Source organism: Hyaena hyaena, unplaced genomic scaffold (genome assembly GCF_003009895.1).
Source record: "Hyaena hyaena isolate Hyena2069 unplaced genomic scaffold, ASM300989v1 scaffold_1928, whole genome shotgun sequence".
NCBI lineage: Eukaryota > Metazoa > Chordata > Mammalia > Carnivora > Hyaenidae > Hyaena > Hyaena hyaena.
This window is the reverse complement of record NW_024082567.1, coordinates 17001-40832: the sequence shown is the minus strand read 5'-3', so window position 1 is coordinate 40832 and position 23832 is coordinate 17001. Positions and strand designations below refer to the sequence as shown.

General features: G+C 35.9%; 1 long non-coding RNA gene across 2 annotated transcripts; it reads left to right on the top strand.

Annotated features, from left to right (window-relative positions):
- Positions 1-206: 206 nt before the first annotated feature.
- LOC120226987 lies at positions 207-21763 on the top strand. Of its 2 annotated transcripts, none has more exons than XR_005527137.1 (3): positions 207-292; positions 3928-4037; positions 19807-21763. It is a non-coding gene; the product is annotated as an uncharacterized LOC120226987 (long non-coding RNA). The 2 variants fall into 2 exon arrangements; XR_005527138.1 differs by lacking the exon at positions 19807-21763 and adding an exon at positions 10138-10337.
- Positions 21764-23832: the final 2069 nt, after the last annotated feature.

Here is a 23832-nt window from a genome sequence, read left to right as displayed (position 1 = left end):
AAAGTGATTTTAAACCATCTAAAATACACAAATCAAAAAATACGTTAATAACAGGGTCTGAGATAAAAGGGACATATTAAAAGAAAAGTCTTCTGCTGATTACCAATTGCACTAGTGCTCAATGAATTTTTTTAAATGTATAGAAAGAATAAAAACAGTAATTTTAGTCTTTGTCAATATACAGTTATTTTCTTTAATTATCTTTACAGCTCAGAGGCCAAACTATATGGCAGAAACTATGTCAGGATCATCTCGATAACAGGTTTCTCATGCTTATGGATAAAAATAAGAGGTAAGAGTAAAGTTGTCAAACTACATCAGAAATCATCAGGTAAACAGAATTAATATGAAATTATTTATTGTTAATATTTTTAATGTTTGTTTATTTTCGAGAGACAGAGAGAGAATGAGTGGGGAAGGGGCAGAGGGAGGGAGACAAAGAATCCCAAGCTGACTCCTTGCTGTCAGCACAGAGCCCCATGTGGGGCTTGAACTCACCAGTTGTGAGATCATGACCTGAGGCAAAACCAAGAGTCAGATGCTTAACTGACTGAGCCCCCCAGGTGCCCCTGGCATTATTTTTTCTTATAAGATTGTAGGCTTTGAAAAGAATACCTTTGGAGGGGCATCTGGGGGGCTCAGTCGGTTAAGCATCTGACTTCGGCTCAGGTCATGATCTCATGGTGATGAGTTTGAGCCCTGCATCGGGCTCTATGCTGACAGCTCAGAGCTTGGAGCCTGCTTCAGATTCTGTGTCTCCCTCTCTCTCTCTTTCCCTCCCCCATCTCTCTCTCAGAAATAAATAAAATGTTTAAAAATGTAAAAAAAAATCACACAAAACCTTTGGAAAAGTCTAACTAAAAACAGTACCCAGAGGGAAGGTGGGGGTCAAAATAGACAAAGGGGACTTAGGGGTACAGACTTCCAGTTTTACAATAAATAAGTCAAATGAACAATGAAAAGGAAATGAAAGTACGGCATCGGAAATATAATCAATAATACTGTAACAATGTATGGTGACATATGGCGACTACATAATACCTTGGTTACTGATTGGAGACAGATAACCTCTTAAAATGCAAATGGAAAAGTATACCTGGTTTAGTCAGATTTACAATGCTCAGTAAGCATTGAGTAATGTATAGAATTGTCAAATCAATATGTTGTACACCTAAAAACAACATTGTATGAAGATTATACTTTGCTTTTTAAAAAAAATTTTTTTTAAGTTTTTATTTATTTCTGAAAGAGAGAGAGACCCCATGAGTGGGGGTGGGGGTGGGGGTCAGAAAGAGACGGAGACATAGAATCCGAAACAGGCTCCGAGGCTCTGAGCTAGCTGTCAGCACAGACCCCGTCACGGGGCTCGAACCCAGGAACGGTGAGATCATGACCTGAGCCGAAGTTGGCCGCTTAACCGGCTGAGCCACCCACGTGCCCCTGTATTTTGCTTTTTAAAAAAATTGACCCTGTTTCAAATTTAGAAATCCTGAGGTGTGGGGACTGCTAATTATCTCTAGAGATTTACAAAGAGACAGACTCTTGTGAAAAATATACATCCTCAGCATCTCAAAGCATATATCTGGGAATTGGTATACTGACCCTAACTTCTTTGGTGCTTTCTGGGATATTGCCTTACACATTAGCCCTCAGTCTTCGCCATTTTCAACATATTTTGCCCTGGAGCCTCCTTTTTCTCTTCCTCTGGGCATGCAAAGGTCTCCCTCATTCTGGAAATCTGTTTCCTCAACCAGTCTTCTCCCCTAGTTACTCCTGCTCCTCTTTCATATCCTTCACCAACAAGCCCTTTTGAAAGAATAGTCTATATTGATTTGAGTTCCTTTCCTCAGCATTTATTTTCTCCTAGTCCTCTTACAATCTTGGCTTTGCTTCTAGCACTTTACTGATAACTGTTCTTACTAAGGTCAAGGAGAAGATTCTTCAAAAGTGGTTGAAAGGGTCACTATGTTAAAGGCTGTTGAAATGTCAGGCAGGATGGTAATTGAATGTAGGCCTCTAATACTTACCTGGCAGGAGAGAGATCATGTCTACCACGGTTGTGAACCTAAAAACTCCAAATGGGGCAATTAGGAGAAAGACAACCTAGGCTTTCTATTGTGGCATGTCTAGATAGCATGAAATAGCCTATACTCCCAAAAGTAGAGAAGGCACTTTTTAGCATTTTCAAATGCACGCCCTCTGATTCAAAGAAAGGTTAAACTAAAGTTAAGGCATTCAGAGATAGTCAATACATTTGAAAATAGAAATTCCACATATTTTTAGGAAAAGATGTTACCCCAAACTGTACTTAAGTCAACTGAAATGAAGTAAAGTTAGTAGCTCAAGAAGAGGGAACTTGGGAGAATTTATATGACATGACAAATAATGCAACTTCCTTGAAATTCAAGCTAATGCTATGAAGCAAACCAAAAAAGAGGGAAGGAAGGAAGGAAAAAGAGGAAACAGGAAGAGGAAAGAAGAGGAGATGAAATGCACGAGAAATAGAAGAGGGGTAACAGTAATGGAAAAGATAAAAATGTACTTGGAGGTAGCAAGATTGTCATATCAGTGCCCCAAGGAAAAGTCAGCTATTAAAAACAAAAACAACAACAAAAATCACAGAATTCTTATGAAAACAAAAGTGGACTAGAAAATATTATGAAGATTTAAATGAATGAACATTTCTTTTCTCCTGCGCTTTTGATAAGATTTAACATAGTAAATACATCAATTCCCCCAAATTAATTTATGTGCTAAATTCAGTTCAAATAAAAATCTTAACAGAATTTATAAATAATCGTAAAGTACTTGTATAGTGCTTTTGGAAGAACACATGAACAAATATTGCATGAAGAAATATAAAGAAGAGTAGAGGGAAGGAAATTACCTTACTAATATTAAAACACATTTGTGAAGTTATCACTAAAACATGGAAGTATATGAATAGTAAAATAAAAACCATGCAACAGATGTTTGTATTTTAAACCATATATGAATCATCAGAAAATATATCGGTGCTTCATCTCTGGGAACTTGCAACGAGGTGAACAGTTGTGTCTGAAACATTAGGCAAATCCAAATAAGGACCATCTAAACAAACAACATACCAAATAATCTCATGTTTATTTGAAAGTGAAGGAATGAAGTCACTTAATGAGACTGAGTGAAGAATGAACCAATTGTACGGAGAAAACATCAAAGCTAAATATATTAAAAAGAACACACAAAATCCTCTACTTCTTCTAGTAGATAATGAGTAAAAGAAATTGGCCAAGTAAGTTATTGGTAAAACATTTAAAGTAATAAAATGTCTTTTAAATTTTTATTTTTCAAATATTTGTGTTTCAAGATCAAGGAGAAGTGATAAAAGACCATCTTTAAAGTGACTTGACCATTTATAAGCAAATGTTCCTCTTTTTTATTTGCTTTATTTCAGATAGCGTCTAAAACAGTTACAGAATTCTGTGTTCCAAAGATTTTGTTTAGTCTTTTGCAAGCTCTTTAAAGTGGAAACAAAGCTGACCTTGGAGTGTAGTAATTTATCATTAAGGGCTCTCTGCAAAATAAACTTTAAAAGTCACAAATAAAGACTTATCACCAAAAATTTGTCACAAGATTAAGTTTTATGCTTAAAAACTTCATAGGAGAAAGTATTGACCTTGCTCTGGCAGTTTCTAGATGATGTTTCATTTATAGACAGAATAAATGAAACATGATGCTTGTCATATCAGAGTTTATTTTGCAACCTTAAACACTGCAGGTGGAGAATGACTTAAAAATTTTTTTTGCAAGATTAAGACATAATCATGACAGTTGTGTCTCCTCCCTATCATTCCAAAGGCTGTTCCAGTCAGAAAAATTATTCTAATCAGAACCCTCATTCACAAAATCTTTTTTTTTCTCATTGTTTTTCTTTGTGGAAAACAGCAATCTTTCATCTCAGTCCTTTGACTCACCTCCCAAGTCGCCTTTCAAAGACTTCCCTGAAGCTGGACAGAGGCCTGGTGGGAGGAAAAGGAAACTGATTTTGATAAAAGGTGAGACACTGGAAAATGTTATTATGTTAATAACATTGGAAAATTTATTATATGAATATCTACATGACCGTCCAGAAATAAAATGTGAGTGTCTACAGGTACCCTCCTTTTTTGAAACTAATTATACAGCTGAAGTTGGTATTTATAACTTTGTACATTTCCCACATATCCCAAGCTTCCTTTGCCCTCAATCAGAATCTTGGTTATGATCTTTACCTTGTAGGATGACCCATACCTTTAGTCCTGAGAGAGCTGAAACTTTTGTAGACTTGCTTGTGTGAAGTTATTATACTCTTCCATTGAATTTATTCCTGGAAAGTCTTTATGAAGGCTCTTTAGGCTTCTATAGATTCTGGATATAATTCTTCCTGTCCTCTGTGAATAAACTACCTGCTTTCACTCCAGTTATAAGGATTGGTTACCCATAGCCAACATGATATATATTTTTTTAATGTCTTATTGACACAAAAAGTAGGGGCACCTGGGTGGTTCAGTCAGTTAAACATCCAGCTCTCAGTTTTAGCTCAGGTCATGATCTCAGCATTGTGAGACCAAATCCCACATTGGGCTCTGCACTGGCAACACAGAGCCTGCTTAGGATCCTCTCCCTCTCTCTCTGCCTCTCCCCTGTCCTCTCTCTCCCTCTCTCTAAATAAATAAACAAATAAATAAATAAACTTTAAAAAGTTTCAAAAAGTAGAAAACTACTCACATCAACTTCCAATTTAATGGAACCATTTTTGTGTGTTCATGTGAAAGTATTTATTCCTAGGATCTAAGACCCCGAAACAGCAGAATCCTCCATTCCAGGGACAGGAACTAAATCTTTTATAAGTGCATGGTTAGGTATAATGGTGAAAGCTACCAATCTCAAGTCTACCCCTGTTCCTGAACCCATGTATCCTGGCTTTAGGAGAAACAGAACTGTTTCTTGGTTGCTGATTCCAAGCCTATAACATCCTATAGGACAGCATTTCAACTTAGCAAGGTGTTAACACCCAACTAAAATTATAAATCAATTTTTAGTGAGCTAGTAAACCATTCTAAGTCCAATAGATTCTAAGTAATAGGGTACAGAATAACACTAGCACAACCCATAGATAGGTTCTTTTGTCAGAAGTAACCTAGTAGGGGTTAAAATCTAAATATGGAATAGTATGAGAGTGAACAAGGCATTTGGTAAGTGCCCAGATGGTGTTACTGGCAGAAAAATGGTGGGAAAAAAAGGGAGGGCAAATCCAATGCAGAGTAAGTCTCTATTTCAGTGAGCATAAATTACTGCTTCCTAGACAATTAAACTAGCCTGAGTAGCTGTCCTCCCTACCCAATTATGTTTATTTATTAGGGGATCAATGTTGGTTGTTTTGGAAAGCTGGGTACACAGAAGTGGCATTAGCCATTTCAGTCTTGGTAAAAAGACCACATCACTGAGACAGCCTAAACTCCATAACTTTCAGCATTGGTTTTGAGGAAAATGGCTGATTGACTCCAAAGCAGGTCAGTTTGGCCACTTAGTTACAGAAAACCTCTTTCTCATCCAGAGTATCGTAATGAGTTTTCATTTGAAAAACTCATTTCATTTGAAACTCCGCCCACCATCAGTCTGTGCACTTTCTGAGAGGTCCATCTACAAACCTCTTCCCCAAGTTTCTTTGCCAACTATTTTCCAATTTTGTTCCTTGTAAGTTCCTTAAAATCTAAACATCTAGTCGTGAATCAGTATACATTCATAAGTCAGGCCATCATTTCTTTCAGGGAACGTGGATCATGATATTCACCATTTGAAATTTTGCCCATTTTTAATATCTCCTTTCACTGTTGTTCTTCAGGTCGCCCTGGCGTAGCTATAGAGTATATTCCTGCTTGATGCCAATGCTTACTACAAAGCCAAAGTATTCTAGACTCGATGCTTACCCTCCTCGGTGAACTGACAAAAGAGAATTCCTCATGAGGGCATAGTTGTAGATTGAGAGACAAAGTGCTATGTAGCAGGAGTAAGTATCACATGTACATGAAACTTGACTTGCGCCTGTAGGTCCTGTTAAACCCATTGAGGAGTCTATCACTTCCATTTGAACCAGGAATGCTAGTGTGTATACCAAATGAATGTAATGAGTTGTTTCACATGATACCTATGGGCATCTCAGTTGGAATGGTCTAGAGGCAACTATAAGAAGCAGTAGTTATAGAACAGCAGACATAGAACTAGATATAGAATAGCAGCTGCTACTGGATTTATCTTACAATAAACCACTACAATTCTCCAAGAATTATCTATCAAGACTGGAGGAAGGTTATATAGGGATGTGATAGAAATCACTGTTCTGAATTTTTCCAGTCCTTGATGGAGGTACTAAGTTCTGAAGTTCCTAAAAAAATGTAACATTGCTTTTGTTTTTTTCATTTTTATGGGGATTATGATCTCCCATGGCTTTCACTTGGCTGTTTCTACCTTAATAGGCCTCACTTCATAGGTTAAGTAACTAATATAGAGATTCTGCCAGTTGCTGATGATATCTATTCTAATAATAAATTAAAGAATTGAGGGAATACCCACAGGATGTGTTCACAAGCCCTGATCCTGTCATGCTATGTATTCAAGCCCAAACTCCATTTGTCACTGACCCCTCTTTTCCCCATAAAGATCTCCTCTGTCCAGAGGAACACTATTATGTTATAGGCCCCAGGAATTGGGGCCTGCCCACAAAATCCTCAGTGCACAGTTATAATCATGTGCAGGTCCTTTAGAGGAATGCTAACAGCAGTATTTATAATGACCCATATAATGTATGTAATGGGCATTGTGCATGCTCCACACAAATCTACTCTGATATTTTACCATTTTTGTAAATGTCCTGGGTCTATAAGTCTTCTTCTAGAAACTGCCTGTGGACTAATGGAGCCGCTTTCAGTCTACAGGTGCAGAGAAGCAAAGTAGCTGGAAGTATACTCCTGGAGCCTTAAGGTGGCCATTAGCCCATGTCTATGGGTACAAACACATAGGTCCAATTTATGCTCCAGAGATTCCTCAGCATCAAGCTGAGGATAAGATGTTGCCTGAAATTGCACCTGATTTGGCTTTGCCTTTTCCCAGTCCAGCCTCCCTCACTCCCTTCCTGGCTTTTCTTGGAAGCACTTTATGTATGTATGTATGTATGTATGTATGTATGTATGTATGTATTTAATGTTTATTTATTTATTTTGAGAAAGAGTAGGGGCAGAGAGAGAAGGAGAGAATCCCAAGCAGGCTGTACTCTCAGCACTGAGCCCAGTGCAGGCCTTGATCTTATGAAGTGAACCATGAGATCATGACTTAAGCCAAAATCAAGAGTGGGACGCTTAACTGACTGGGCCATCCAGGTGTCCTGGAAGCACATTTTAAATACACCACTTGCACAAGGATCTCCCCTTTAGAGTCTGCTTCTAAGGAACCCAGTCCAAGACTATTTCATCCCAGGGTTCATCCTAAAGAATTCCCGGCCTCTTCTTCAAGAGGTTCTGTGCTGTAAATTGACTCATGGAGCCATGACATTAAAGCTCAATCCTGGAATCTGTTTTCTAGGTGGAGTTATCGCTGTAGTTTGTTTATTTGTTTTGTTTTGCTTATACAGATAAAGTGGGGCCTTAGTGGGTGTACAACTTTTTCAAACCCAGGGATCCCTAATCAATCAGCAAGACAAAGTGGTGTGTGGCAATTGACTTTGCTTATTACTACATTGGTTAATTGCTGCTAATGAAGCACATACTAATGGCAGCATCTCCCACCATTGTTTTCAGCCTGCAGAGAATAGACACTGCATGCTTTTAAAGATGGTTGTGTGTATTTGTCTGTTTTTATCCCAAATTTTCCTTTTTCTAAACCTATATCTAAAACTTTGCCTCAATATATAAATTATATTCCATTTGTTCTGGTTCAGAACCTCAGAATCCATTACTACGTATATTCCTGCAGGCACTTTCCAATATAAGTTGGCAAAATATTGCATTCTTTTTGGTGTATAGGTTTGTCATACCTGGATTTAATTTTTCAGTGGCCTCTTGGAGCATGCTGGACTCTGACATGAGTTATGGGTCTAGGGCATTGAAGCATATTGGGAATAGGTTATGAGGAAATGTATAGCACCTTGTAAGGTAACTACCCCAAACAAGGTGTTTACATAATTTTCAAGGAAGGCAGGAGCAGATCATTAAACTCTGGGGGGAAAGCTATTTCTTCTAGCGAGGGAGTTTAGTGACTTAGAGTACTCAAGTACTCAGAGTTTTCAGGGTTTTCCCATTTGCTCCAATTACACCTGAGATTCTAAAGTCTTAACTTTCAATAAAAGACATTGTACCATTTGAATTCAACTGACATAAAAAAGAAACCACAGGATTAGACCGTGCATTTAATTTTCAGTTTCATCAGCCCTACGGAGATGCGAGCTAATTTTAGGGTAATCATTTTATCACCCTGGCTTTTTGACTCTCTTGAACTGAGAATTTTAAACTTTAAGCTTGTCATTTCCTTTCTATGCTCAGCACATGTAGCAGTTGACTTACCTTCAAGCTTTTGCATTCTTCATGCCCATTATACTGTTCTAAGGCACAACTATTCACTCTTCTATTCCTTGCTTTAAATAATCACTTTTTTCCAGGTGACCAAGGGCACAGATGATAAAATAAGCAACTGTTTCATTACAGTATGCCCTGGATACCAGTATTCTTTTCTTTATGACTAACTGGATCCAACTTGCCAGATAATGGCACCCAGATATCCATTTCCTCAAGGGTTCCTTGCACTTCTGATACAAATTATTCTATTGTTAAGAATTTCAGTTGCAATCAACATTCATTCTGCTTAGTTTAAGCAGAAAAGACATTTATTAAAGATACTAGACAGTTTATTCAGTCTTGAGAGGGCTATGGGAAGAGACAACTAGAGAATTACCCATAGTGTGTTGCCAACTTCTGAAATGCTTTGAAAGCAGTTCCAAGGGAGAAGCTGACTTTGACACTAACAACTGCATAACTACCAGAAAAAAAAAAAAAAAAAAAAAAGGATGTTTTCCAGAGCCTATCCTTAGTTAATCACTTCCAAATTGAAGATCCATGTGAGTGCAAATGATTGATAGAAACTGTTTCCCCTGGCTGTAATCCTAGGCACAAGGGAAGCTAGAAAATGCAGATTTTAAACTATATTTTGGGAAAGGCAGAATTCAAAAATATCAGGGCACAGGCGGGGGTCCAAAGCATTTTGTGCAGCCAAAATTGACAAATATATACTGTATATGGCTACTCTGTTTAAATTACCTTAATAAAATTTGTGAAAATATTTCAATAATTATACCTACTTTTGTCTCATCTATTTATAATACAAAAATGACTCTTGTAATACTTTCAGCAAAGCAATGGTAACTACGGTTTTACTCCGAATGTCTAGGTTCAAGATGCATTATTAAAACAACACCCCCAAATTATAAATTCTGCACATGTTATTGGAGTTCAGGTATATCATTCTAGTTTTTCAAAGCTTATATGTTATGGAAATTCTTAGGTGACAGTCCACCAAATTTACCATTATTTTTATCTGTTCATTTGATTTATCAATATAAGATGTACATTTCTTCATTAAGATATGAGAGGATATACATATTTTCTGAGCATGGCTTATTTGATTAGGTTTATAGGGAAATAAACATGATCAGAAAATTTGTGCATTCTATCTGCATATATATATATAATATATACATATATATTATATATATATAATCTCCATAAATGGAAAAACCCAAAATCACAGTTTTGTATTTGGTAAAACATAATAATTATTATTGAACAATCCTACAAAATATCTCAAGATTTAAATTAAAAAATAATTTGCTTAAGACTCAGTACTAGACCTTCTTTTCTCCATTCTTTCTCCCTAAGTAATCTTATACATGCATAGCCACTTAAATACGATCTTCACACTGATCACTTCCAGATTTATATATGCGTTCCAGAATTCTAAGCCTCAAAACCATATGTCCAATCAGATGTGTTTAAAAGTACAAGTTCAACATATTAAAACTCACATTCTTTCCTTCTACTCTTGGTCTTTTTGTGTTTGCTACCTCAATAGGTATTGCAGCTTCTGCTTTTGGTACCTTGGAACCCTAAGACCAACATGGTATGACACTCTCTGGGATGAAAAACCACACGCGAAGAGAGTCCTAACCTTGCCAGCTGTGCCAGCTCTCCTCGCTGAGAGTCTAGATGCATGAAAAGGCCATCTTCGACCATCCCATCCCAACAAAAGCAATAAACAAATGTTTGTCTCAAGACTGACTTCTGGGAGAACCTACATTAAGATACCTACTTAAGATCTCCTCCTCCATCACACTCCAACTCCATTTTAATCTCAAAGTCTTTCAATATTACACTCTAAATATCTCTTGAATCCTTTTACATTTCTTTTATTTTCAACCTATCTATGTTGTATTTGGAGTGAATTTCTTACAGACATCATATTGTTGGATTATGTTATTTCTTGTCATTGTTCTTATTCTAGTCTTCCAATGTCTAATTTTTAACTGGTATATTTAGACCATTCATATTTATGTAACTTTTAATATGTTAGAGATTAAGTGTTCTATTTTATTTGCTGTCTGCTTTTTTAAAAATTCCTCTGTTTTCCTTCATTATCATTTTGTGAGTTACCTAAACATTTTTGAGAATTCCATCTTGATTTACTTATAGTCTTCATTAACATATTGGTTTGTATAATTTCTTAGTTATTAATTTAGATGTTATATACATACATGACTTATCATAGTCTACTGTTATTGAAATTTTAGCACTTTGAGTAAAATGTAGACTTCCATTTATGTCTCTTTACCCTCCCCACTTTTAAAATATTATCTGGGGTATGTGGATGGCTTCTCTCTCTTTCTCTCTCCTTCCTTCTCTCTACCTCTCCTGTTCATGCTGTCTCTGTCTCTCTCAAAATAAATAAATGAACTTCAGAAAATTTAAATATAATTATCTTAAATATTTCCTCTATAGTCCTTTAATACTACATCAAATAGTGGTATAATTTTTGCTTTCACCATCAAATATGATTTAGGAAACTCATGAGAAGTGATATAGTCTATTACATTGATCCTTAGTTTTACCCATTCTGGTATTCTTTCTGTTCTGAAGTTTCAAGTTTTCTTCTGTTATAATGTCCTTTCTTTTTAGAAAACTTCATTTAGTTGTTTTTTAAGGGTTGATTTCTTGGAAACAAATTCTGTTCTTCCTCTTTCTTTTTGTCTGAGAATGTCCATATTCTCCCTGCATTCCTGAATGATGTTTTGAACACATATACAATTCTCTTTTTGTTATCTTGCCCTGTTATTCGCTTTACTCAGGTATAATTGACAAAGAAAAGTGTAATGTATTTAAAGCAAGCAATATAATGATTTGATAGAGGTATACATTGTGAAAGAACTTCTGCAATTGATCTATAATTCTCAATTGAAAGAAAACTATCAATACTTTTAAAAAATGGTGTACTATTTCCTTCTGGCCTCTCTGGTTTCTGATGAAAAATCAACTGTTATTTGACGTTTCTCCCTTAAGATGTTGTTTCTCTCTATATGCTTTCAAGATATTTTCTTTACCTTTACTTTGCAGAAGTTTAATTATATTGTGTCTTGCTACAAAATTCTTTCATTTTATCTAACTTGGGATTCAGCCTCTTGAATCTGTAGGTTTATGTCTTTTGCCAAATTTTAGAAATTTTCAGCCATTATTTCTTTATATACTTTTTCAGTCTTGCTGTCTCTCTTTTTTTTTTTTGAACTCTGGTGATAAATATAATGGCTCCTTTTTATTGTCCCATCAGTCTCTGAAACTTTGTTTATTTTGCTCACTTATTAATTTAATCTATTAATTTTATTATTTATTTATTTGCTTGCAGTCTCTCTTCTCTTTGTTGTTCACATCATATAAATTCTATTGCTTTGTGCTTATCTACTGATTCTATCCTCTGTCATCTCTATTATTGAGCTCATCAAGCACATTTTTATTTTTTATGCTGTATTTTTTCTATTTTTATGCTGTATTTTTATGCTCTATTTAATCTTCATCTGCTTACTGTTTAAAATTTTTTTTATTTTTTAAAATTTATTTTGAGAGAGAGAGAGCAGGCAGGAGAAAGAGAAACTCAATCAGGCTCTGTACCGTTTGCACAGAGTCCAACGCAGGGCTCAAACTCATGAACTGTGAGATTATACCTGAACTGAAATCAAGAGTCAGACTCTTAAACGACTGAGCCACCCAGTCACCCCTGGTTACTTTTTTATAACTTGTATTTCTTTGCTGATATTTTCTATCTTTTCGTTTGCTCCAACAAAATTGATAATGACATTTTGAAACATTTTTATAACAGTTTCTTTAAAATTCTTGTCAGATAATTCTAACATCTGATTCTTCTCAGTATTGGAATCTGCTCATTATTTTTTTCTCATTCATATGATTTTCCTAGTATGTTGAGTGATTTTCTATTGTAAACTGCCCGTTTTGGTTATTCTGAGACTCTGTATCCTATTTAATCTTCTTTTAGAAGGCATCCTCTTAGGAAGGTATAGTCTAAGGTGGGTGTGTATGTTCAGCTTCTTGAAATGTGGAACACTAACTGACTGTGCCACTGACTGTGACTGTCAAGCCACAATTCTATATTTAATGAAAACATCTTTCAGAAATTAAAGGGAAATAAAGATAGTTTCCGATGGGGCACCTGAGTGGCTCAGTTGGTTAAGCATCCAGCTCTTGATTTTGGCTCAGGTCATGATCTCACAGTTTGTAAGTTCAAGCCTTGCATCCAGCTCTGTGCTGACAGCAGGACCCTGCGTGGGATTTTCTCTCTCCCTTCTCTTTCTGCCCTTCCCCTGCTTGTTCTCTCTCTCAAAAATAAATAGAATAAACATTTTAAAAAAGCCCCAAATGAAGGAAGGCTAAGATAATTCAAATATAGCCAACAGACTTGCTCTCAAAGAAGTGCTAAATGATAGAAGGGAAATGATACCAGAAGGAAGTGTTAAATATTTGAAATGAAAGAACTAAATCCATGAGAGAGTTACACAGTAGTTGGGGTGTGAGACAATAAGAGAGAGTTGATCCACTGGAAGCACAGGCCAGTCATCCAGAAGGTAAGGATATAGAACTATGAGAAAGGGGAATAGATTTAGGGTATGAGCTATTAGGCCTCCCAGCTAGGAATGCAGGCCATGAAGAGGGTGGAAAGTTACACAGAGATACAGGCCAGCAGGTTTGATGGTCAAGGACACAAAATGGCATCGGAGGCTGCATAGGAGTACATGTACCCCAATTTTCATAGCAGCACTCTCAACAATAGCGAAAACATGGAAAGAGCCTAAGTGTCCATCAAAAGACGAATGGATCAAGAAGATGTGGTTTATCTATACTATGGAATACTGCATGGCAATGAGAAAGAATGAAATCTGGCCATGTGTAGCAACATGGATGGAACTAGAGGGTGTTATGCTGAGCGAAATAAGTCAGGCAGAGAAAGACAGATACCATATGATGGCACGTATAGGAGGATTAGGAGGAACTTAACGGAAGACCAAGGGGGAGAAGAAGGGTGGAAATGGTGGGGGAAAGGAAGAGAGGCAAAACATGAAAGACTCTTGAATTCTGAGAACAAACTGAGGACTGATGGATGTGGGGGTGGGAGAGGTGGAGATGTGCATGGAGGAGGCCACTTGTTGGGATGAGCACTGGGTGTTATATGGAAACCAAGTTGACAATAAACTATTTGTAAAAAAAAATCAAATAAAATGTTGAAGCTTTTAAAAAAATGGCATCAGAGGCAATGTGGAGGTGGAGGGTAAGCCAGTGTTGTTGAGACATTGGTTACATTGAAAAAACAAACTAATTGAGCAAATAAACATATTGAGGATGATGGGAACCCCTTTCTCATGTTGAAGAACATATTAACAAACTCATAAGAGAAGAAAGCTAGAAATCCCTGAGGTATTGGATTACAATTGGGGGTGTCAATATGAACTCATTGTTTTTAATAATACATTTATGCAAATGAATATAAAGTAGTTATTGAAGCATAAATGTGTGTATGTTTATGTATGTGTACATATATTTCCTAGCTCTGTCTACTAAGAGAGGCTAGAAGGTATGACCCAGAAATAGCAAAGGGCTCTGGCAAGGTCCTGATCTTGGTTTCTGGTAACTGCCTTTCATTTCAAAGAACTAGAACTTCTTGGGGGAAATGATTGACTCTAGGGCTGAAGATGGAGGACAATATGAGCCTGGAATATCTTTTTGTGCCAAAAAACAAAAAACAAAAAAAAAACAACAAAAAACCCTCAATGATAGCAACACATCAAAAGGACCTAGATATAAGCTGAAAGGGGCTTACTGTCTGAGTATAGGAAATTCAAGCATCAGAATAAATAATAATAAAAGATTTCAACACTTCAGTTAAGTAGGAATCCATCACCCACAATCATAAGTTTTATAAGTAAGTAAGTAAGTAAGTAAGTAAATAAATAGGATATCTTCTCAGATAAAAGGGGAACATAATAGCTAACAGTGACCTTTGTTACCTTGTAGAGGAAATGTCTATTAGAGGGCAGACGTTAACAAAAACTTATAGAAAAGGTCTGAGGTCTCCAGATCTGAGATGAAATTCTTTTATACCTTAGACTTGAAGTTGGCAAAATGTGACAAATACGTTTGAGTTTTCACTCTTTAATATACACTAGTTCTTAAATTTTTAATTTTTTAAATGTTTATTTATTTTTGGGAGAGAGAAAGAGACAGAGCATGAATGGGGGGGGATGCAGAGAGAAAGAGGGGGGACACAGTCTTGAAGCAGGCTCCAGGCTCTGATCTGTCAGCACAGAGCCTGACACATTGCTCGAACTCACAAACTGTGAGATCATGACTGAGCCAAAGTCAGTTGCTTAACTGACTGAGCCACTTAGATACCCCAGTTCTTAAATTTTTAGATCAAAATTTTAAAACTAAACTTCAGGGCTTCTCTTAGATACTTGACTTTAGCCAGACTTAACTGCTTTGACTACCTTATGGCCTGTCTCCCGTCCTGATTCTCCATCACAACTAAACATTAGTACTGCTAGTTAAATATCCAGATCTTTTCTGCTCTTCCTGAATTCCTGAAAATCTATCACTGGTCTTTCCCTATACCAAGGATTTGGGACAAAAGCTAGCCGCCTTCAGATATGGACCCATTCACCTTGCTTTGTTTAGACAGCATGCCCTCTTACATTGGAAGCTACTTCTACTCATAAGTTCTGGACAAATGTTATCAGTCTATGATTACAGCCAAATAATAAGATACAATTTAAAGTTATCAACTCATTTCACTTTTTGTAAAACTAATTTGTTCTATCAGGAAGGAAAGAAATGGTGGAAAATCTATTGAGACCATTAAAAGCATTTTTTGGCAAGACCTCACTCTTGTGTCCTAGTCATATACAGCTATGATTCTGGAGGGTCTTGTCTTGCCTTTTTCCTTTCCTTTCCTTTTCTTTTCTTTTCTTTTCTTTTCTTTTCTTTTCTTTTCTTTTCTTTTCTTTTCTTTTCTTTTCTTTTCTTTTCTTTTTTCTCTTCTCTTCTTTCCTCTCCTCTCCTCTCCTCTCCTCTCCTCTCCTCTCCTCTCCTCTCCTCTCTTCTCCTCTCTCTCTGATCAGATACAAAGGAGCCAGGTCTCTACTTCCTTACATTTCTAGCTTCCAAGAAACAGTTTTGAACCTTAAATCCATCTCTGCCATTGTAACCAGCAATTTTTTGCAACTACTATGAAAGGCAGTCTTAGAAAATTATGGTCAATCTTTTTAGCATTTCTTGTAGTCCTAAGGATTCACACAAAACATAAACATTTGACACCTGAACAACGCAAGGGTTAGGGATACAGATACCCCTCATCCTACAGTTGAAAATCCACATATAGTTCTTTACTCCTCCAAAACTCAATAGTCTGCTGTTGACCAGAAGCCTTACTGATGACATATACACTAGTTAAGACATATTTTGTATGTTACATGTATTATATACTGTATTCTTATAATAAAGTATCCTAGAGAAAAGAAAATGTTATTAAGAAAATAATAAGGAGGTGTGCCTGGGTGGCTCAGTTGGTTAAGTATCTGACTTTTGATATCAGCTCAGGTCATAAGCTCAGTGTCCTGGAATTGAGCCTTGAGTTGGGCTGTACACTGAAGTGTGGATCCTGCTAGGGATTCTCTTTCTCTCTCTCTCTCTCTTACTCTCTCACTCTCTCCCTGTACCCCTCTCTCTTGTTCACATTCACTTTATCTCTCTAAAAAAATCATAAGGAAAATAAAATACATTTACAGTACTGTACTATAAAATTCCATTATCAGTGGACGCATGCAGTTCAAACCAGTGTTATTCAGGAGTCACTGAGTTAGATTAAAGCCCTGATTTCTCAAAGAGGTGTATATACAAAGGGGAGATGAGAGAAACATTAAAGGGCAAAAATAAATTTTTTAAATTGCTATTTGAATTTATTTTTAATTAATTTATTAATTTAAACTTTTTTATTTTGAAATAATTATAAATTCACAGAGAATTGTAAAAATCATATTGGGAGGTCCCATGTAGCATTCACCCCATTTTCCCCAAAGATTAAATCTTATGTAACTGTAGTACAATATCAAAACAAGAAAACTGATATTTAAAGAAACATATTTACCATACAATCCAGCAACTGAAGTGGAAATCTGTACATGAATGTCCATAGCAACTTTATTTGTTTATTTTTTAAACAAACTGCCAAACTCTCTTCCAGATTGGGTGGGTCATTGTACTTTTCCATCAATGGTGTATGAGAAATCCAGTTTCTTTGTATCTTTTTCAGCATTTGCATTGCTTCCCCCCCCCGCCTTTTTTTTTTTATCATAGCCATTCTAATATGTGTATACTGATATCTGTGTTCTTAATTTTCATTTTCTAATGGCTAGAAATGTTGACAATCTTCCATGTGTTTATTTACTGTCTGTATAGCCTTTCTTGTGAAGTGTCTCATAACCACTTTTTTCCAATAGATTTTTGCTTTTTACTGTTGAATTTGAGAGGTTTTTTTTCTAAATACACATCCTAGATTTTAGTCCTTTGTTAGTTTGTTTGCCAATATTTTCTCCTAGTCCAATTTGTCTTTTCATCCTCTTAACATGGTTTTTTTCCTTAAAAGCATTTTTAATTTTGATGAAGCCCTATTTATTGCTTTTTCTGTTATAGACCATTGCTATGGACTGAATATATACTCCCCCCACTCCCAAATTAGTATGTTGCAGCTTCATCTCCAAGGTGATGTTATTTGGAGATGGGGACCTGGAAGGTAATTACACTGTGGAGTGGAGCCCTGATGGATGAGATTAGTGTCTAGCTAAGAAGAAATACCAGAGAGCTGACCCTCTGCTGATACAAGGAGGATATGGCCGTCTGCAAAGTCCCTTACCAGAAGCTGACTATGTTGGCACCCTGATTTGGGGTTTTCCTGCCTCCAGAACTGTAACTAATGAATTTGTTGTTCAAGCCGCCCAGTCTATGGTATTCCGTTATGGCACCCTGAAATGACTGAGACATTCGTGCTTTTGATGTCATGTCTAAGAACTTTTTTAAATTATGGATTTAATTTCCTTAATAGTTACAGAGTGATTCATTTACCTGTTCTATTGAGTGAGTTGTGGCATTTGTGCTTTTTGAAAAATTGCTTCATTTCAGATAAGTTGTCAGATTTATGTGTGTAGAGTTCTTATTCACTTATCATTTTGATTTCTGCAGGATCTATAGTGATATATCCTGCTTCATTCCTGATATTAGAAATTTGTGGCTTCTCTTGATTCTTTGACAGTTTTACTAGAGGTTTTTTTTTTCTTTTTTTAAATTTATTTTTAATGTTTTATATATTTTTGAGACAGAGAGAGAGAGAGAGAGAGAGAATGAGAATGAGGAGGTGAGGGGCAGAGAGAGAGGGAGATACGGAATCCAAAGCAGGCTCCAGGCTCTGAGCTCACAGCACAGACCCTGATGCTGGGCTCAAACTCACAAACCATAAGATCATGACCTGAGCCAATATTCTACTGAACCACCCAGATGCCCCCCCCACCTTTTCTGTTTTCATTTTTATTGATATTTTTAAAGAGGTGAATTTCTGTTTCATTGATTTTCTCTATTTTTCTGTTTTAAATTTTATTAATTTTTGCTCTTTATTATTTCCTTCCTTCTGCATGCTTTGGGTTTGTTTTCTTCTTTTTCTAGGTTCTTGAGGTGGGAACTTAGATCATTAATTTGCAATTTTCCTCTTTCCTATTGTATGCCTTTAGTGTTATAAATTTCTCTCAGCATTGGTTTAACTGCCTCCCATAATTCAATGTTATTGACTGATGGTGGTGTTGATTTCTTCCATATACTTGCTGATTTTCTATCTCGTTGTTCTCTCATTTGTTAAGAGGGGGGTATTGTCATCTCCACCTCTAAGTGTGAATTTGTCCGTTTCTCCTTTCACGGCTACCAGTCGTTTTCCCCATCCACACACTCACTTTGCAGTTCTGATATTTGGAGCATGTACATTTGGGATTTCAGTGGTTTCTTGGGTGATTGAACCTTTTATCATTACGTAATGTCCTCCTCTGTCCTTAGCAGTTTTCTTCAATAAACTCTACTTCATTTCATATTAGTATAGGCACTTTATTTTCATTAATGTTTACATGGTATATCTTTCTATACTGATATATTTGAAGTGAGATTTTGCAGACAGCCTAGATTGGGTCATGATTCTTAATCTACCCTGCCAATGTTTATCTTTTAATTAGTATATTTAGGACATCTACATTTAGTGTAATTATTGATACGTTAGGGTTTATATCTGCTATTTTATTTGTTTTTAGTTTGTTCTGTCTATTTTTCTTTTATGTTTATTATTTCTGCCTTCCTGTCTGTTATTTAAACATCTTTTAATAAGTTTGTTTTGATTTATCTGTGGTGAGTTTGAGTGTCTTTGTATAGATTTATTTTAATAGCTGCATTATATTTTATATTATGTATTTATAACATTATGGTATACTAGTATCAACATTTTACCCATTTGAGTGAAGTATAGTAACCTTATTCCCCCTTAAGTCTCTTTGCCTTCCATCATTTTAATTATCTTAACTATTTCCTCTATATAGACCAAGAGTGATATCATACAATGTTATAATTGTTTTTTTCTGCTATTAAATCTAACTTTAAAAACTAAAGAGAAGGAAAGTCTATTGTATTTATCTGTGTATTTATTTTCCCATAGTTCTTTCTTCCTTGTTTATGTTCCAAGTTTCCTTTTTTTAATCATTTCCTTTCTGTTTCAATTGCCTTAGTCATTTTTCCTTAGTCATTCTTTCAGAGTACGTCTGGGGACAACACATTCACTTTAGTTCCCTTTTATCTGAAAATGTCTTAATTTTCCCTTTATTCCTAAAGGATATTTTTATTGGATATAGAATTCTGTGTTGACAGGTCTTTACCTTCAATACTTAAACAACATTATGGCTCTTCCTTCTAGCCTCCATGATTTCTGAAGAGAAATCCACTGTTATTTGAATTGTTATTCTCTAGAGATGAGGTGATATCTGCTGATTTTCTTTTCTTATTGAAGTTTGGATTTCCTTGTTCTTGTTTTGACAGCGATTTTTAATTGTAATCTGGAAATTTTGGATACTCTGTTACTTTAACTTTGTTAAATCCCTTGTTTCCACAGGTCTTCTCTAACACTGTGCAAGTGAAAAGGAGGTGCATCTAAATACTGTCAGGTAGAGATGGAAGTCCAATTCCTCTGTCAGTCTCTGTTGTCACTCCAGTGAGCAGAGTCACCTCATTGCTGTGAAGGTGTTGAACTTCTGGTTCCCCAACAGGCCTCTGCTGACACCATCTAGCAGTAGGGGAAGGGATGCCTCATTATCACTCAAAAGAGTGGAAGTCTAGGTTTATCATGTTCTGGCTACTGATAGGAGACTGTTAACACCTGAAAGATTTGGAAGCCCAGGCTCCCTACTTGACTTCTCTGATATCATCCCAGGGCAGAGTGGTGTGTGTGTGTGTGTGTGTGTGTGTGTGTGTGTGTGTGTGAGTGAGTGAGGGGCGTGCCAATTATAGCAGGGTGATAAGGAGTAAATCTAGGCTTCCCTTGTAGCCTCTGATGATGTGTGTAGGTCCAGTTTTTCCCATGGTGTTAGGCTGGAGTAGGGCAGTTATTGTCTCAAAATATTCTGTCTTACTAGGTTTCCCCTCTCCTGGTCCTTTGGCTGGACAAAGCAGATATTTTTTAGTGCTTTTTGTTTGCATTTATTAGTGTTTCTAGATTGTAGGCTTCTCTAACACCCAGTGTAGGCATGTGAGGCAAAAAGAAAACATAGAGAACTTCCTTCTCTGTTATTCCTTGGGTCTCAAAGTCTGTAGCTAATTTCTTCTCTTCTCTTCTCCGAGTCGTCTCCCTGTATTTCAGAGTTTTTAGTTGTACTTAGCAGTAGGAATAGGGACAAGTATATCTACTACATGTTATCCAGAACTGGAAGCCCTATAAATGCCCTTTTAAATGTTTCTTTTTGTATATGTTTTATACCAGTCATATAACATTAATATAATAATACATACATTAAATTACAAAAAAACCCATACAAACATATATGTCAAAATGCTCAATTTTATTATTTTTTTTATAATGGGGTGCATACTCAAATGCAGATTGCAGACCACTGGTGTAATCACAACAGTGTAAACTCATTTCTTGGATTGCCACTTCTACTAACTTGTGTGATTTGGAGCATTTTCTTTTTCACCTCTAGCATGAAACAATTTAGTAAGATGATCTTTAATAACACATCTACCTCTAATATTCGGCAAATAATAACAGGTAGTATTCCTTCCAAAATATAAAATACCTCATGAAAATTGTTTCCTTTACTTATGGTTTCTTTAAAGCATTTTTTAAATCCTGAAAAAATATTCATTCCCTCAAGCGTAAAATTTTATCCAATTTGTAATATAATAACTTAATCAAGATTGATCTCATAAATCTAATTGTTACTAAAAAACAGCAAAATAGATTTGATTAAAAAGAGTCTATTCTAATTTTCAGTGAATTGTTAAGTTCAGGGTTGCATTATCTTATTAAGTAATTTAGTATTTTTCCTTGACATTTTTCAGTAATACACTCCTCTCCCACACTTTTTGGATGGAACTAAAAAGGTCAAAAATTGGCAAGAGAGGCTATTGTACTCTGTGCCTACTGGTCTAAAAAAATAGACCATTGTCTTTTGTGCTCTGTATGTATACATAAAATATGTTCACTCTGCCCTAGCACATTATATGCTACTATCTTGGTTTGCTAAGTGCTGCCATAACAAAATATTACAGACTAGGTGGCTTAAGTCACAGAAATTTACTTTCTCCTCGTTCTGGAGACTGGAAGCCCCCCACAGCCATCCTGGCAGGATTGGTTTCTCTTAAGGCATCCTTGGCTTGCAGATGCCTGTGTCCCTGGTGCCTTTTCCCATGATCATCTCTCTGGGCATGCATGCCTCTAGTGGCTTTCCATGTTCTTTTTATTTCCTCTTATTAGGATACCATTCAGATTGGATTAGGGCCCACCCTAACAGCCTCTTTTTAACTTAACGGCCCCATCTCCAAATACAGCCACCTTCTGGGGTACTGGCGGGTTAAGGCTTCAACATATGATTTTTTTAAAGTTTATTTTGAGAGCGGGGGCAGGGAGGGAGGAACAGAGAGAAAACAAGTGTGGGAGAGGCAGAAACTTAGGGAGAGAGAGAATCCCAGGCAGACTCCACATCTAATGCAGGGCTCGATCTCACAAACCATGAGATTATGACCTGCACTGAAATCAAGAGTCTGACTGAGCTACCCAAGTGCCCCAACATATGAGTTTTGGTAGGGACATAATTAAGTCCCTAATAGCCACATTTACCATTCTGCTTTAAAAAAATAAATACTATGAGTTAAGATTTTGAGATGAGTCTGAGAAGAACTGTTTTACAATAACCATAGCTTTAGTTTGGGTAATACAGTGCAATGGAGTGTGTGTGTGTGTGTGTGTGTGTGTGTGTGTGTTGTGTGTGTGTGTGATACTTGTTCAAAAGCAGCTAGCCATCCCCAGGTTGTTTCAAGGCTGCAGGCTGCCAAAGTGCTTCACAGATATCCAGTTTAACAGTACCTGAGTTGGGGCACCTGGGTGGCTCAGTCGGTTAAACACCGACTTTGGCTTTGGTCATGATCTCACGGTTTGTGGGTTTGAGCCCCTCATGTGTTTGAGCCCCTCGTGGGCCCATGTGCCGACAGCCAGCTCAGAGCCTGGAGCCTGCTTCAGATTCTGTGTTTCCCTGTCTCTCTGACCCTCCCCTGCTCACGCGCTCACTCTCTCTCTCTCTCAGAAATAAATAAAACATTAAAAAAAAAATCCAACAACCAAGAACAGTACCTAAGAGTACAGATCAGTTAGAGATATTATACTGACATAATCTGGGGACAAACCAAGCGAATTTTCTAGGCAAAATAGAATAGTGTTGTTTAATTAAGTTTTAAACTAAAACTTGGATTATTTAATCAGTGTGTCATTACTCAATAATCTATGACTTTATAGTTATTGATTCATTATATTGTATACCTGAAACTAATGTTACATGGTGTGTCAACCGTACTTTAATAAAAAATACAAAAAATAAAAGTAAAAGTAATCTATAACTAAGTTTGAGTATTAGAATCAGTTTATTAAAGTAGAAAGTTTTCATTTAACATAACTTACTAGATTATAAACATTTTAAATGTCCTTTATCCATCTGCTTTTGAACCATGTGCTTATCAGTTTTGAAGTACTATACTTTAACATTAAGAAAATTAGATTGGCACTTATATTTCTAGCCAATTAACAAAAAGTATGGTTGGAAAGTAGCAAAGCAAATACTTTACAATTTCACTTGTCAGTGATATTTCATGAAGTTAATTAATTTCTGTCATAATAAAATACAGTAAAAGTATATGTATATATTTATATTCTATTACTTTCCAAATATAGCATACATCACTGTTTTGATTTCTGACAGCAGAGCTGATGTTCTCCTGAGGTGTCAAATTTGATTTGAATATTCAATTTAAAAAACCTGTAAAATGTCTTGCTACTTTAAAAAATGAGTTTTTAGATTTTATGTCAGCTAAATGTATTTCACCATCATGAGTTCTTTGAAATTTTGTGCATCTTATAAATTATTCCATTTTAATATCCTCTATATAGAATCCTTGTTAGCAGAGTCAATCCCTCCTACAATTTATTAGTCTTATTTGTATTTTTTTCTTGTAACTACATTTCTAAATCTTTCAGTTTATGAATATATTTTCTGCCCAAGAATTAGTGCTTAATTCACATTAAAAAAATTGTCACCCTCCCAGAAAAAGAAAGTATATGTTCAATTATAGGGACTCAGAAACTATATTCTAGAATATTCTACAGCCATCACAAATGTTGCTGAAAAATATTTAAGGATTCTAGAATAATACTTGGTATATTAAATTTAAAAATCAGATTAACAACAATATTTTTAATATGATTCCACTTAATTTTAACTCTGAGTTAGATTTATAAATAATTTTTTAACTTACATTTTTGTTTTCTCCTAATATTTTTAAAATTAATATGTATTACTTTTATAGTCAGGAAAATAACAATACATATTATTCCACGCTGAGGTGGTTGATTTTTGGAAAGCCATTAGATTAT